The following is a 14,304-nucleotide window of genomic DNA, read 5'->3' on the forward strand; positions in this document are numbered from 1 at the left end:
ATGTAAATGTAATTATGCTGTTATACGCGCGTAATAATTACTATTACAATACTGTTATTGTTTGAAAAAAATAAACAATTAGTATTTTAAACAGCAATAACGATAGTAATGAGAATAATAATAAAAAGAGCAAAAGGATAAAACTTTTTTTTCTCAACATTTAGCATCTAATTATTAGAGGAAAAGGTGCTAAAAATATGGCACCGTCTTTTGTTTTTGATTTAAAAGTACTTATAATTCGAAAAATTCTAGATATTTTTCTTTCATTAACTATTGTGGCAAGTATTCTGTATGCGAGAAGGAAGAAGATTGAGTGATATCAAAGATGTCATTTCACAAACGGCGATTTAAAAAAAGCTTTAAAACCAAGACCACAAAAAATGGGGTGTAAATATGGGCACTCTTCAAAAAGTTTATAAAAAATAATTTTAAAACAGGATAAAAACTATACAAAATAGTAGAGGATTTATTTATTACATGGCAAAAAAAAAAATAATAATAACAGAAATTGCAAACATAAGTGGCTCTTTCAGCTCCGCACGATGTAAGTGTGCCCAGTTTAAATATGGTTTCAAACTGTTTAAAGATGGGATAGAATCAACATGGAAGCTGGACCATTCGATCGAGTAACTTTTTTGCAATGAAAGAAACATCAACATAGCTGATGTACTAGTGGGATAAGATCAAATCATGTAGACTACTATCGAAAAAAATGAACATTTTATTTGCTTCCACTCGAACTTTTTTCAAAGAAGTACTGCAAATGACCCGTGCTTGTGTACAAAGGCTTGCAAGATTGCTCATTCCCAGCGAAATGGCATATTTGTGGAAGTTTGTTTGCTGTAACCGTTCTTTATTCAGCAGATTTCTTGAAGAGAAGATCACAAGGAGAAAAGATCACAAGCAGTTCTTTTCCAGAACTCCTTGTGATCTTCTACTTCCAAATTCAAAAGAACATCTCCTGGGTTGATATTTCTCACATTCAAAGGCAGTAGTGGAAGATTCGAAGGCGATTTGAAGGATGTGTGCAAAAAAAGGCCTCCAGGATGTCGTTGACGACTTGAAACAAAGATGTGGCAAGTGCATCGCATTCAGTTCGGGCTGTTTCGATAAAGACCATCAACATTTGGAGGATTTGTCCCCACAGTTTATTTTTATTAATTTATAATCATTTTTATTGAACAGCTTTCGTAGAATTATTGCTCTTACTCAAGCGCCATTTCAACACAACGTTACTATTTTAAATAGGTTTTCTATAAACACCTTTCTGAGTCGTATGAGCGAAATTTTTTATACATTTCTGACACACGTCTCAAACCTGGTTCAAGTAAAGATTTTTATCAAAATTAGAAGACTTCCTCTAATATACAAAAATTAGAGAAAATCTTCAATTTCTCTAATTGTTGTAAATCTTCCCTCAGCCTCCTCTCATGCGTAGGATTTTTCTATTCCAACAGTAACCAATCCTGTAACATGGCTAAGCATTGATTCAAATTAAAACCTCTGTTACAAACGCTAACTGCATAGGGAATTCCTACAATCTGTATACTGTTCGGTTACATTTATTTACGTTTTCATGTGGTCGAAATACAAAAGGAGTATTAAATCAAATTCATCATTTTTGCTTGAAATCGTGCGAATGTATTTTAAAACAGTATCAGCAGGCTTCTAGGACATGTAATTTTGATGGACTCTTCATTTCGTTTCTTCAAAAGTGATATTTACCTACTGTAGGTGTAAGGAAACAAAACCTTTAAAAAAATGCAATTAATTGCTTTATGACAAAGATAGAGCGTACTCGCCAAGGATCTTTAAAATTACAATGACAACGTAGCAATAAGAAACGCAGAATATAAACCAAAATCTTCACTCCTGCTTAAAATTTCGTTAATTCGACCAAAACCAATAAATATCAATCTCTGTGCCTGTTTCTATTATGGACATCGAGTTGTAATTGATGAATACGTTATTATTTAAGTCTAAAACTGGAGGTCAAGCTGTTGGACAAGAAAATTCCCTGCGTGGATTATGCTAAGGTTGATTGTAATACTTAACGCAATTAGTAACGTAAAAGTACGGAATTAGTCCAAAAAAATGATTGGGTTAAAAAAATATTTCCGAAGCTATTTCGCATATTGAAAGAATCGGTACGCAAAACTATAGAACAATATACCAACTATCATTTCAGTTACAACTGTTTATAATGCGAGTGTTGCAGTAGGACACACAAATAATCTGTAATCCAGTCCATTAGACACGTTTTGTAATGACATAATGTCAATGGTTTTAATGCTGTACTGTCGTACTTTCGGAATCAAATATGGATACACAGTTTCTTCGACGTAACAACCTCACAAAAAAAATCACAAGGTGAGTTGAACGAATTTACATAATTTATGTTTATCGCATTATAAAGGCCTACACAATTAACATTTGTAACTGAAATAATAACAACTTATGACCGATTGTATTATTAATTAGTTTAATAAATCTATTAATTTCCAAAACGTACGTCTTAAAAATCGACTTTTTTATCATGTTGAGTACATAAAGATTCACAGCAACTGCAGTAAGCATTAAAGATTACACTGAAAAACAAATGTTAACGAATTTTCTGTTCCTCAATGTACTTTGGGTGTTTCGTATAGATTTTGAGGTGCTGAAAAAGAATATTGTTACGAGTCCAGCCACTTCAAGAACTTCTTTAATGACGACACAGTTCTGGAGAAAACACAGGAGATTTATTTACAACTATGTACAAGAAATATCGTTAACAACTGCTGAATTAACCATAGCAATTAGGCAAATATCAACTAACACCGTAAACTTAACGGTAACACACGTATTTATATCAAATTACGCAAAAACACAGCGCAAAGGCTAATACACTTTCCAGCGCAACGGCTGAAAACCAGACTCCACAGTTAGAAAGCAAAATGACTTTATCCCATTCATAGGACGCACTGCGTTTTATACCGCTTTGGAAAGTTCGACAAAATTCTATTTCTTTCTGTATGTTTTATTTTTATTCCTTCTGGATGTTTTATTTCATTCACAAATCTTATTAGGGGACTATATACGTCATTCGAATGTAAGGGGGTTATATGTTCATTACAAGAAACTATTTACAGGCTAAGTTACTACGATAATTTAAGATGAAAATCAATGAAACAAACGCCAAAATTAGCCAGATTACAACAAGTTAATCATAAAAACAATTACTATTTACAAAATTTAACAAAATGTTTGCAAAATTTTTCTATCACTCTCCAATTTTAAGAAATTTCATTTATAATTTTTTTTATTATAAATGCTATCTTATAGCAGTTACAAGTTTACTACATTTTTCTTTTAGATGCAGTCGATCCATAGACACATGTTTTTTCTTTACTCATTACAGCGATAAAACATGAAAGTAGAAACCGAATTCACTTTGATAAGCTTTATTTTTGCCACTTTGAGCAGATGTCGCTAGGCATTCCGTATCATTTCGGTTTCACGCAAAATCACGGTAGTTGAAAGTTATCTTTCGGCACGTAGAAGTGCCCTGCTATCGGTTTCCACACCTTATTCTTGCATAATGAAAGAATCTTACGAAAAAACGAAGTTATTGCTTCATGAAATTGACTACTCACATCAGAGTTGGTGCATATGGGCAGTTTTTAAAGTAATTGCCATTTTCATTGGTCTGCAGCTCGATTGCACAAAATACTGCTATTCTCCGAAGGAGACAGCAGGACAGAACATGAACATTATGTTAAAAAAAAAAAATCGCCGGGACGCAAACAAGTACTGCATGTGAAAAAAAATCCAAAACGTTCCTCTATAATCGATTTAAAAAAAAATTATCCCACTTTGCATTCGAGGCAGTGAGAAGCAAAGGGATGCAAGTGGACTATTTTAAGTTTCGAGTAAAACGCGTTTAAAGATCCTTGTTCGGCTTTCATTGATTTTTTTTCTAAATCATGCTGTATAGCAGCAACTAAAAGGGCTACTAGTACCATCTATTGCCTCAATGCAGAGGAGAGGTTCACTTACCATGTGTACTGGTTATCTCCAAATTTTTAATTTTGTCACTTACATCCCTTTGCTTCTCACTGCCTCATATGTAAAAGAAAAGTATATTAAGAAATTTAAATCAATTTGTTTCTTCCAAAACTTCAGTTAAATGTGTTCTTTATTAATGTAATGTAAAATAACAACGAAAATATTTAAATTTTGAAAAAAAAATATTTAATATTTACCTAAGTTGAAAAACCTGGTTTTTATGACCACTTTATCCCACCAGAACGTACCTTATTCAAAAAACTTAATTTTTTTTGTTATCAATTAATTTACTATATTTTACAAAGAAGTCATTAATTACATACTATAGTAAAAACTGAGATGAAAAAATGTTCATTCAAAAAGGGTACGTCGCACAGTGGTTTAAAACGACAAAAAAGCGTAAAAAATTCAATAACTTGGAATATTCTCAAAAATATGCTTTGGAAAATTGTTGAAATTTTTGTATGCACCTACCAGGGTTAGTAGTACAATCTCTTTCCCCAAGACAGAGGAGAGGTTCACCTACCATTTGTACTGGTTATCTCCAAATTTTTAATTTTGCCACTTGCATCCCTTTGCTTCTCACTACCTCATATAAAGTTGGAATTGGTGGGGAATTTCGATACAACAATGGATAAAAACGGGGGTTCATTTCAATATTTGCTATAACAGTTCCCATAACTTACTTATACAAAACTTAAAGAGAGTATTTTCATTGACCCACAAATAAAAAAGTTTGTAAAGGAACAAATTTTTGAAGCTAGTTTAAGTGACTTAGGAATATACCATGCATTGATTTTTAAAATTTTGTGACATAATTCTTAAGAAATAATAGAAATCCTAACTATGAAAAATTAATTAAAAACATGTTAAAAAGTGACAACAAAATTAGGACGTTCAATGTTGTTGAAAATGTATTTTTGGGAGCTGTGAACGACGAGCATTAGAAGCGCTTTCATCAGGATCTCTCTGCAATTGAAGAGTGATTTCAAAGGACGGTTTACTAATATGCTCGCGATTACTGTTGGAATCTAATTAGAGAAGTTTATGATAGTGCCAATAACAGAGACTCCGCAGTTATGGCATTTACAGCTACAAAAAGAATGAAATTTAGGAAAGTTTTTACGAGTATCATTATTTTTCTGATCAAAAATCTCTTCCTTTCTTCTACAACTTTTTAAACAATATATAATATTTTGTATTTTATATTAGTTTTAAGCTTTGCTTTTTTTATAAACTGGTAAATGACAAAAATATTGTACGTGTGTTGAATAAATGTCATAAAATTGAGATTTTAAAATTTCTGATTTTTCAAAAATCTGTGGATGATCTGGGGGTGGGGAATATTTTTACTGTCATATTTTTTTTTCAATACCCAATGAAATATAAAAATCACAATTTACTTACTAAGAAACAGAAACCTTGTTTACCAGTGTTATGGGAGACCGGAAAGAGAAAAAAAATACTAAGCGTCTTTTGCAGGTAATCAATAAAAGCTTTAATCATAAACAATATACTTTTATCATCATGTTCATTTATTTTCCGCATGTATCCCGCTTAAAGAAGCACGTACATTTTTTATATTCTCCACATGTCTAGAAAAAAACAACTATTGTATTTGCCTCTACTTCTCATGATACATGCGTCTCAAACCAAATTTATCGTAACTTACTACAAGTTAGTCCAGAACGCACGTTTTCTTTACAGAGTAATATAACTATTTCATTTTATTTTCTATGTGAAGATTTCCACACCAGAATGAAACACAAAGTAGAGCAAAAGATATATTTTTTAATAACATAAGTCCAGAGCATCATGTTTCACATAAATATGTTCGGAACAAAAGGAGAAATAAACACTTAAAAATTTATGACTATTTAATGCAATATTTTTTACAGCTGTATTTTACCGTGGGTCATAAAAAAAGAAAAGAAACAAATTACAGATGAAATGTTGAAATTTTATCAAATGTAAAAATTGCGTTTAACCACGTTATTCATTTTTGATGGAGCTTAAGTATAAAAATACCCGCCGACTATTTTATTAACGAGCAAGTATAAAAATATAATGAGCGTATCTGCGGAACTCATTTATATTTTAGCGCTTAAGCAAGATTTTTTTGACCAAAAGGCCCCGTAGAACACTTTTTATTTTCATTTCTTTTGTACGAAAAAAAGGAGAATTTTCTCTTATTCAGCAGAAATCGTAGTTTTCCAGTCTTGCTTTAGGAACAAGGTAAAATAGTTTACAAAGTCTGTAGATAAGGGAATTTGATATATATATATATATATATATATATATATATATATATATATATATATATATATATATATATATATATATATATATATATATATATATATATATATATATATAGTTTGAGTAACTATTGAGATCATGATTAGAAGAAATGTGAAAATAAATCTGTTCTAAAAATATATACATATTGAAGTTTACAGATTGAAAATTATTTGTGCACTTACTTTTTCAAGTAAAAAAAAAAAAAACGCGACAATATTGTCAGGTATATAGTTATTAAGAAATAAATAATAATTGGAAAATATTCACAGAAAATGACAAGAGTATTTTTTTTATGGTGAGCAAAATACAAGTTTCAGTGACGTTTCAGATAACTGCTTTAGTGGTTAAATACATGAATTCATTCAAACTACAAATTGAAATTTTACACCAGTAAAGAAAACTAATATGTATGCAGATGTACTCATGTCGTTCGAAACATATGTCTTGAAATTAATAACTCATTTAGAGAAATATATTTCTTTAGCTAAAAAGTTAATGTAATCTACAAAAGTAAAATCCATTTTAAAAGAATTTAAAAATCCATTTTCAAAACCTTCCTCTGCTTCAAAATACTCAGTTAGGGCAGAAGCCAAATTTTACATGAAAAAAAAACTACTCTATTTTTGTGTGACCCAATGACAATCTACGACTCACAAAAGAGAGAGAGAGAGAGAAAAAACAGTTTTCACTATACAGATAAAACTGCTCAATGTAGGCATAAATCTAGAGTGCTATAATAAAATAGACAATAAAACTTTTTTGAGAGTAGCTGCAAGCCAAATTCTCTTCATCATTTATGTAATTTAAGCATGACGTAGTTTCTTAAGCTTTTGCTTTAAAATATTAGAAACATACAGTCTAATTTCACTTACTAAGACGTATCACTAAAAAACTCTCCTCTTTTGGTCAATAATAGTTTTACCTAGAATAAACAAGATGGCATACAATGTTGAAGATAATGGGAAAATGGTTCATAATAGTGAACCATCATTAGAACTAATTGTCTAATAAACTATTTTTTTAAATCATTATTGATGGAAAAAAAGAAAAGGTGCTTTGATTTAGTTAGCCACTGCGCTTAACTAAAAAAGCTAAAAATATTATTTTAAACTAAAGAAAGTGGTTCTATCAGTTTTCTGCGTGGGATTTTAAAGATACAAAATCAGAACGTTTAAATTATTTATAACCTCTTAAGCTCTATAATTAAAGTAGTAACTTTTTTTTATCGTTTTTGAGATCGAATTGTACAGAACACATTATTACTGAACAGTGCGCCTGACTACAGCACTTACCAATCGAAATATATTTCAAAGCGGCGAGATTTTATTCATACCTTAAGAAATTTACGGGGACATTGCCAAGGAGCAGAGCTGTGACTAGAATATAACAAAACATTTAACTGTAAAAGATACAGACTGTCTACATTTCGAAACGGAGGGTAACACTCAATTCATTTATCATTACCTAGTTTTAAGACAAAGCACTACCAAGGAATAAAATTCAAATTGACAAGAACATACCAGAGGAGTAGGAACTGCCGCGAGCAAGCATTAAACCCGGCTGACATCTTTTCCTGTCCTGCCATTCAAAGGAAACAGCAAACTCCTGAAAATACACAAGCAGAACACTGAGAATTACTGCACTGAAATTGCCAAGGCTTTCTGAACCACCTTCGATCTAATTCAGATCTTCCATGCAAAATCAGACAACAACATATGAAAATTAATAGAAATTAAGTTTAGAAAACAAACCATTAAAAATATACAGGGTTTCCGATTTAACCTGCAAGACTTTTATTTTCGCAACCGTTAGTCCTAGATGTATACTTCCAATTGCACGAATGTTCACAATAAGATGCAGAATTAAGATAGCGAAAGTTTGAATTAAAAATAAAAATTAGTCAAAAAATACAAAAATTAACTTTTTACACGGGCCCCAGGATCCCCCAACTTATATTAAGGGAGATAATCTTCATTGAAAACTATTACTGACACAAAAAACTTGACATTTCTGTAACCAAAACTCAAGGAGATATGCCATTTCAAAGTTTTAAGGGACCATACAGAAGATGAGATTCAAACTTATCGCCTTTTCAGAAGAGTGACAGGTTGTCGAAGTAAAAAAAAAAGAAATTTATATTAAAGATAAATGCAAATGTTATGAAATGTTGCGCAAAAACACACTTCAAGGCCGCAATCAGTTTGAAAAACCACGCTCTATGCACACATATAATTTTAAACCCTTGTTAATGGCTATATTTTTCCCCAAAAGGTGTTATTGACGGCGAGTAAAACGTGGTGTAAGTCACAAAACTCTGCATTTCACATCTCGGTGAATATTGGGCATACTAATTTCAAACTTTTTGCGTTTTAATTACTTTTCAATGGAATTTCCCTAAATATAAGTTAGGGGATCTGGGGCCCGTATAAAAAGTTAAATTTTGTATTTTTTTGGCTCATTTTAATTTTTTCTTCAAACTTTTAATATCTTAATTCGGAATCTGGTTTTGAACATTTTTGCAATTGGAAGTATACATTTACGACTAACGGTTGCGAAAATAAAGGTCACGCAGGTTAACACGAAACACCCTGTATGTAACCCCTCCAAACTATTAGCTGTAGACCAATTAACTGTATTTTAAAATGTGTTTAATTTTAATCCGATGCTATGTATGTATCACATAAAATGAATATGTAATCATTTTATAAAGCATAAAATGCACAAATAGGGGAGGGTGGCCCAAAGCGGGTAGGTTTTTGTAGAACACTCAAAAATTGTACTTTTTGGATTTTAATCGCAACAATTTTGGTTTTATTTCCTAGCAGGGTTCTTGAACTTCAAAATAAAAAGTGATTTTTGCATTATTTCAAAATAGCGCCTTCGAATAAGCAAAGAAACACTAAATATTTTAACCCCTATTTTCTTACGAACCGAAGCAAAAAAACGTTTTACACAGATTTATTTCCCCATTATTGGCAATTTTAATGTGATTCAGTGGTTAACTCTTTAAATATCACCAACATTGGCCGAGTTAAAACCAGACTTTAAAATTTAAAAAAAAAATAGTCAAATTTTTTGCCAAGTTGGAGACAAAAATTGGCGGCCAAAAGCTTGGTCGCCAAAAGCTTAGTCTATCGAAAAGTGTTTGACAAATTATAACACCACTTGAGTTAGCATTGAAATTAACGATGATTTCCCCCTCGAAAAGGTATAAAAGACCCCTTTAGGAACAACCGAATGCAACCAAAAGGGAAGGTGCACAACTAGACTCCACTAGGAGTCTACGTACCAAATTTCACCTTTCTAGGGCATACCGTTTTTGAGTTATGCGATATACGTACGCACATACATACATACATACAAATAGACGTCACGAGAAAACTCGTTGTAATTAATTTGGGGATCGTCAAAATGGATATTTCGGGTATCTGTACGTTCCTAGGCATATATCCACGTGTGGTTGAGTCGAAAAAAAAAAACTCAACATTCATTCGGGGTTGAGCAAAATGGAAATTAAGGCTAATTTTTGATTGATAATTTTTTCGCGAATACAATACTTCCTTTTTTAAAATGAAGTAAAAAATAAGCTGGTCTCCGACTAATCACAAGTTACAAAACTTCATTTTTTTAAAAAATGTTTCTTTTTTTTATTTTAAGCCTGTTGCGCCATGCCGCTTCACTGCTGCTTCGCTGTGGCTGATGTGGGACTCGGGGGTGTTTGGGTAAGCACGACATACGTAGTCATCGCCGCCAACACACCATTGGAGGTGGGAGGCATACAAAGGTCTACCCACTTTATCCGACATATCCGCTTTGTCCCCCCCCCCGCCCTCCCCTAATTTTTTTTCCAATCTTGGAGAACGAAATAATTAGTTGGATAAATTCATTAAAAGCAAACTTATTGTTTCTTGTTTGTTAAAATGTAACATCTTAATTGCAAAGTTATTTAAATTTAGAGCAAACAATCTTTGTTTCAATTTTGGAAATTTATATTATGCAGGAATATTTCTGAGCTAATAAATTATACTACTATCTGCCTATTTAAATTTGTTAATGAAGACATTTCAAAATGTTCTTGAGTGTTAAATTTATTGCAGCAAGATTCAAGAGTGCCTTATTATTAAAGCAAGAGATGGGTCTAATTAATCTTGCATTTAGCGGAGAAATATTTTTCAAAACTTAGATAGTAAAAATAGGTTTACGCTTATGGCGAATGTAACTGAGGTAGATGATGTGTGCCATACATTTTGAAGGAAACACGATCATCGTCCTGAAGTACAATTATTTACCACATACATTTCACTCGGTCAAATATTCAATATGCATCCTACTCGTATGTATCATTTGTCATTTCTTAAATTAACCAAAGCATCGACACATAATTAAGGACTTCAGATTTCAGACGTTTTTAGAATACGAAATAAATTATTTTGTGCTGAAAAGTAAAATTCAACTCGAGAAAGCTTAAAAGTGCAATACTCCACACTGCAAAAACAATTCAGAAACGTTTCTGGAAAATAATGGACAGTAGGGTGGTTAAAAAAAAACGAATTATTTATTTCGGAAATAATAAAATTAGTTTTTTTTTTATGACGCAACAGCCATAAATTGTCAGTATATTGCGTAGTTTGAACCTCAAAAAAATTTAATAGCTTTGACATAAGATATTTCGCTTGCGCATACGCCTTAAATTGGGCTAAAATTTCCTTCCCAATCTAAGGCAAATGCGCGAACTAAAGATGTTATGTAAAAACTATAAAATATTTTTTATGTTCAACCTACGTTAGATGCTAACAATTAATGACTGTTGCATTGTGAAAAACTACAAAAAAAAAAAAAACTAATTTTGTTATTTTTTGAAAATTTTAATTTTTAGCATATTTTTTCAAACTTTCAGCCTCATGCGCGAACTGAAGATGTCAACTTAGAATTTTTTTTATTATTTTTCCCCGATTGAGGACAACAAACTACAACTTTTGAGAGGTTACGCGAATCCAAAATTAAGAAATCGATTTTTTTGAACCACCCTAATGACCAGCTAATGTGCCCAATTTCTTTAAGTAATTTATCTATTAAAAAAAAAGGAATGTTTCCGCTAAAGTACAGTAATCTTTCTGAAATTATTCTGGAATTTCTCTGAAGAGGTCATTTCATGTAAGTGATCCAAAATTTGGGAAATTTTTTCCCTCACCCTTTTGTATTTTTTTGAAAATTGGCTCATCGATTGTACCCTTCGATGTTATCAAAAGTCCAAATTTTTAGATTTTTATCTCTATTATTTTTTTATTTATGACACTGATTTTTCGAAAAACCCTCTTTTTTTCATGGATGCATAAACATAAAATGGACGATAACTCAGCACCAAATATAGATAGAAAGATTTGGTAAAAAGTATTTTCAAGTACATTAGTTGTTGTTTAATGGGATATGCAACATGACTAATTTCAGATATATTTTAGTTTTAAAAAATGAAATTTAAATTTTGAATTTAAATTTCTCAGAAAAGGTATAGTGATTTTTTTTAAAAAAATTCTCAAAAATTTGTGTGTATTTTATGTTTATTTGTGCAAAGTTTCCAGTTGGGATCTCAATGGGATCATATTTTTATCAATTTTTAAATAAAATTTTACTTATGAAAAAATGACATTTTTCAGATTCTAATTAGTTAAATATGGGGTTCTCTTACTGTGGATGGTCGAGTAAGTAGTAATTGATCATGACTATGCTTGAAATGAGCCGACATGAACTTGTAGATCGGTAAGTCCCCCCCCCCCCACCAACACTTTTAATCTTTTTTTTTCCTCAAAACTTTTCAAGCTAAAAAAAATAATAATAATAAATAAATAAACCAAAACGAATAGTAAACTTAATAAAAGTAGGTAAATGTTCTTCTTTAAAGCAAGAAAAAGTCCGCCCCCCTCCCCCCGCACCACCACTTTTATTTATTTATTTATTTATTTTTTCAAAACTATTTTCAATTTTTAAAAAATAAATAAATGAATAAAATAAAACAAAATGAATAGAAAACATATTAAAAGATGGTAAATGTTCTTCTTTAAAGCAAGACAAAATACATTACCCCCCACCCACCCACCCACACATACGATTAACACTATACTAGTATCACGCCTCACCTGATGCTTTTTTTTTCAAACCAAGTGTTTCTTTTTCAATCTGGACTTCACAAATTGTACTTGATTAATTCACTATCCGATAAGGAAAGTTATGATTAATTTCTTGCCCTACCCCTGCTCCAACTTTCAATTTTTTTTAGGGGGGAGGAAAGAAATAATTTGCCCAAAGATCATAGCAAAATAGGAGTGTTTTCCCCCGCGTTGTTCCATTCTTTTCCTACTAAAATAAAAATAAATCTAAGTATCAGATCATATGTCTGTCCGCATAAAACTGTCTTTCTACAACATTTGGAGTGCAGTTGTTTTTTTTTTTCTTTTCTTTAATGCTAGTTTTCTTTTTAATTTCAGTTGTAAAGGAGAGGAATGCAGCGAGATCTATTTATACATATATTAAAAGCAGTTAATAGATCAAACAAATTTTGCTAGTTTGAGCATAACCTTCCATATTATTAAGCTTCATTCCAGATGGTCCCCCTCCCCCCTAACGTCGCACTTTCCGAAAGAAAAAACCCCCAGCAAATTAGTGGTTCTAATTGTCTGTTAAAGTTTTTCTGACTTTTAGTTTATACGACCCCCCCCCCCCATCCCGCATTTATAAGCCTTAGTCACTACTGATGTTTAACAGCGTGCGTCCCAGTTTATTATGATTATAACTCTTACACGTGCAAGCTTTTTTTTTTTTTTTTAATATAGTTTCGAAAAAAAAAAGATAAAAAGTGGTTGTGTGGCGGGGGGAGGGGGCGGTACTAATCTACAAATTCATGTCAGTCTCATTTCAAGCACAGCCATGATCAATTACTACTTACTAAACCATCCCCAGTAAGAGAACCCCGTATTTAACTATTTAGAATCTGAAAAATATCATTATTTCATAAGTCAAATTTTATTTAAAAATTCATAAAAATATGATCCCATTGAGATCCGAACTTGAAACTTTGTGCAAATGAAAATAAAATACACACAACTTTTTATTTTTTTACATTCATAATACCTTTTCTGAGAAATTTAAATTAAAAATTTAAATTCCATTTTTTAAAAATTAATTTTTTTTTTGAAATTATGTCAATGTCATGTTGCATATCCTTTTAAACAGCAACTTATTTACTTAAAAATGCTTTTTACCAAATCTTTCTATCTGTAGTTGGTGCTGAGTTATCGTTCATTTTATGTTCAAGCATCCATGAAAAAAAGAGGGATTTTCGAAAAATCAAAGTCTCATAAATAAAAAAATAATAGAGATAAAAATCTAAAAATTTGGACTTTTGATTACCTCATCGGGTACAATTGATGAGCCAAATTTCAAAGAAATACAAAAAGGTGAGGGAAAAAAGTTTGGATCACTTGACATGGAATGACCCGAAGGCGGCCTTAGTTAAAGACAGTCGTGTCTTTGGAACCTTCAAAGAAAACATAGGTAGGTTAACTATAATGGCTTGGCACCTTCTTGATTTACCAAGAAAGCTCCAAAAGAATGTTTCCAAACATGACCAAAGTTAAGACAAAATTGCAAGTAAGTATCAAACATCTGACCCACCTGCAATTCTTGCAAAGCAACGGAGTTGGTAGACTTATTCGCTCTCGTTGGGAGTTTAGTCAATCTGGACGGGCCGTAACCAAACTGAAACCGATACACTGAATAAATACACCCAGTTAATCTTTAAACTGATAGCTAAAAAGAGTTTTCACAAATGAGAAATCCGCATTCGTGCAACTTGTAGCAATTCAGGAAAATTTTTGACAAAGATACTTGATTTTTCCAGGAAATGGAGGAGAAACTGGAATTCTAAACGTTCCACGGAAATTATCAGTAACGTTTCGAATT

Source organism: Uloborus diversus, chromosome 10 (genome assembly GCF_026930045.1).
Source record: "Uloborus diversus isolate 005 chromosome 10, Udiv.v.3.1, whole genome shotgun sequence".
NCBI classification, from domain to species: domain Eukaryota; kingdom Metazoa; phylum Arthropoda; class Arachnida; order Araneae; family Uloboridae; genus Uloborus; species Uloborus diversus.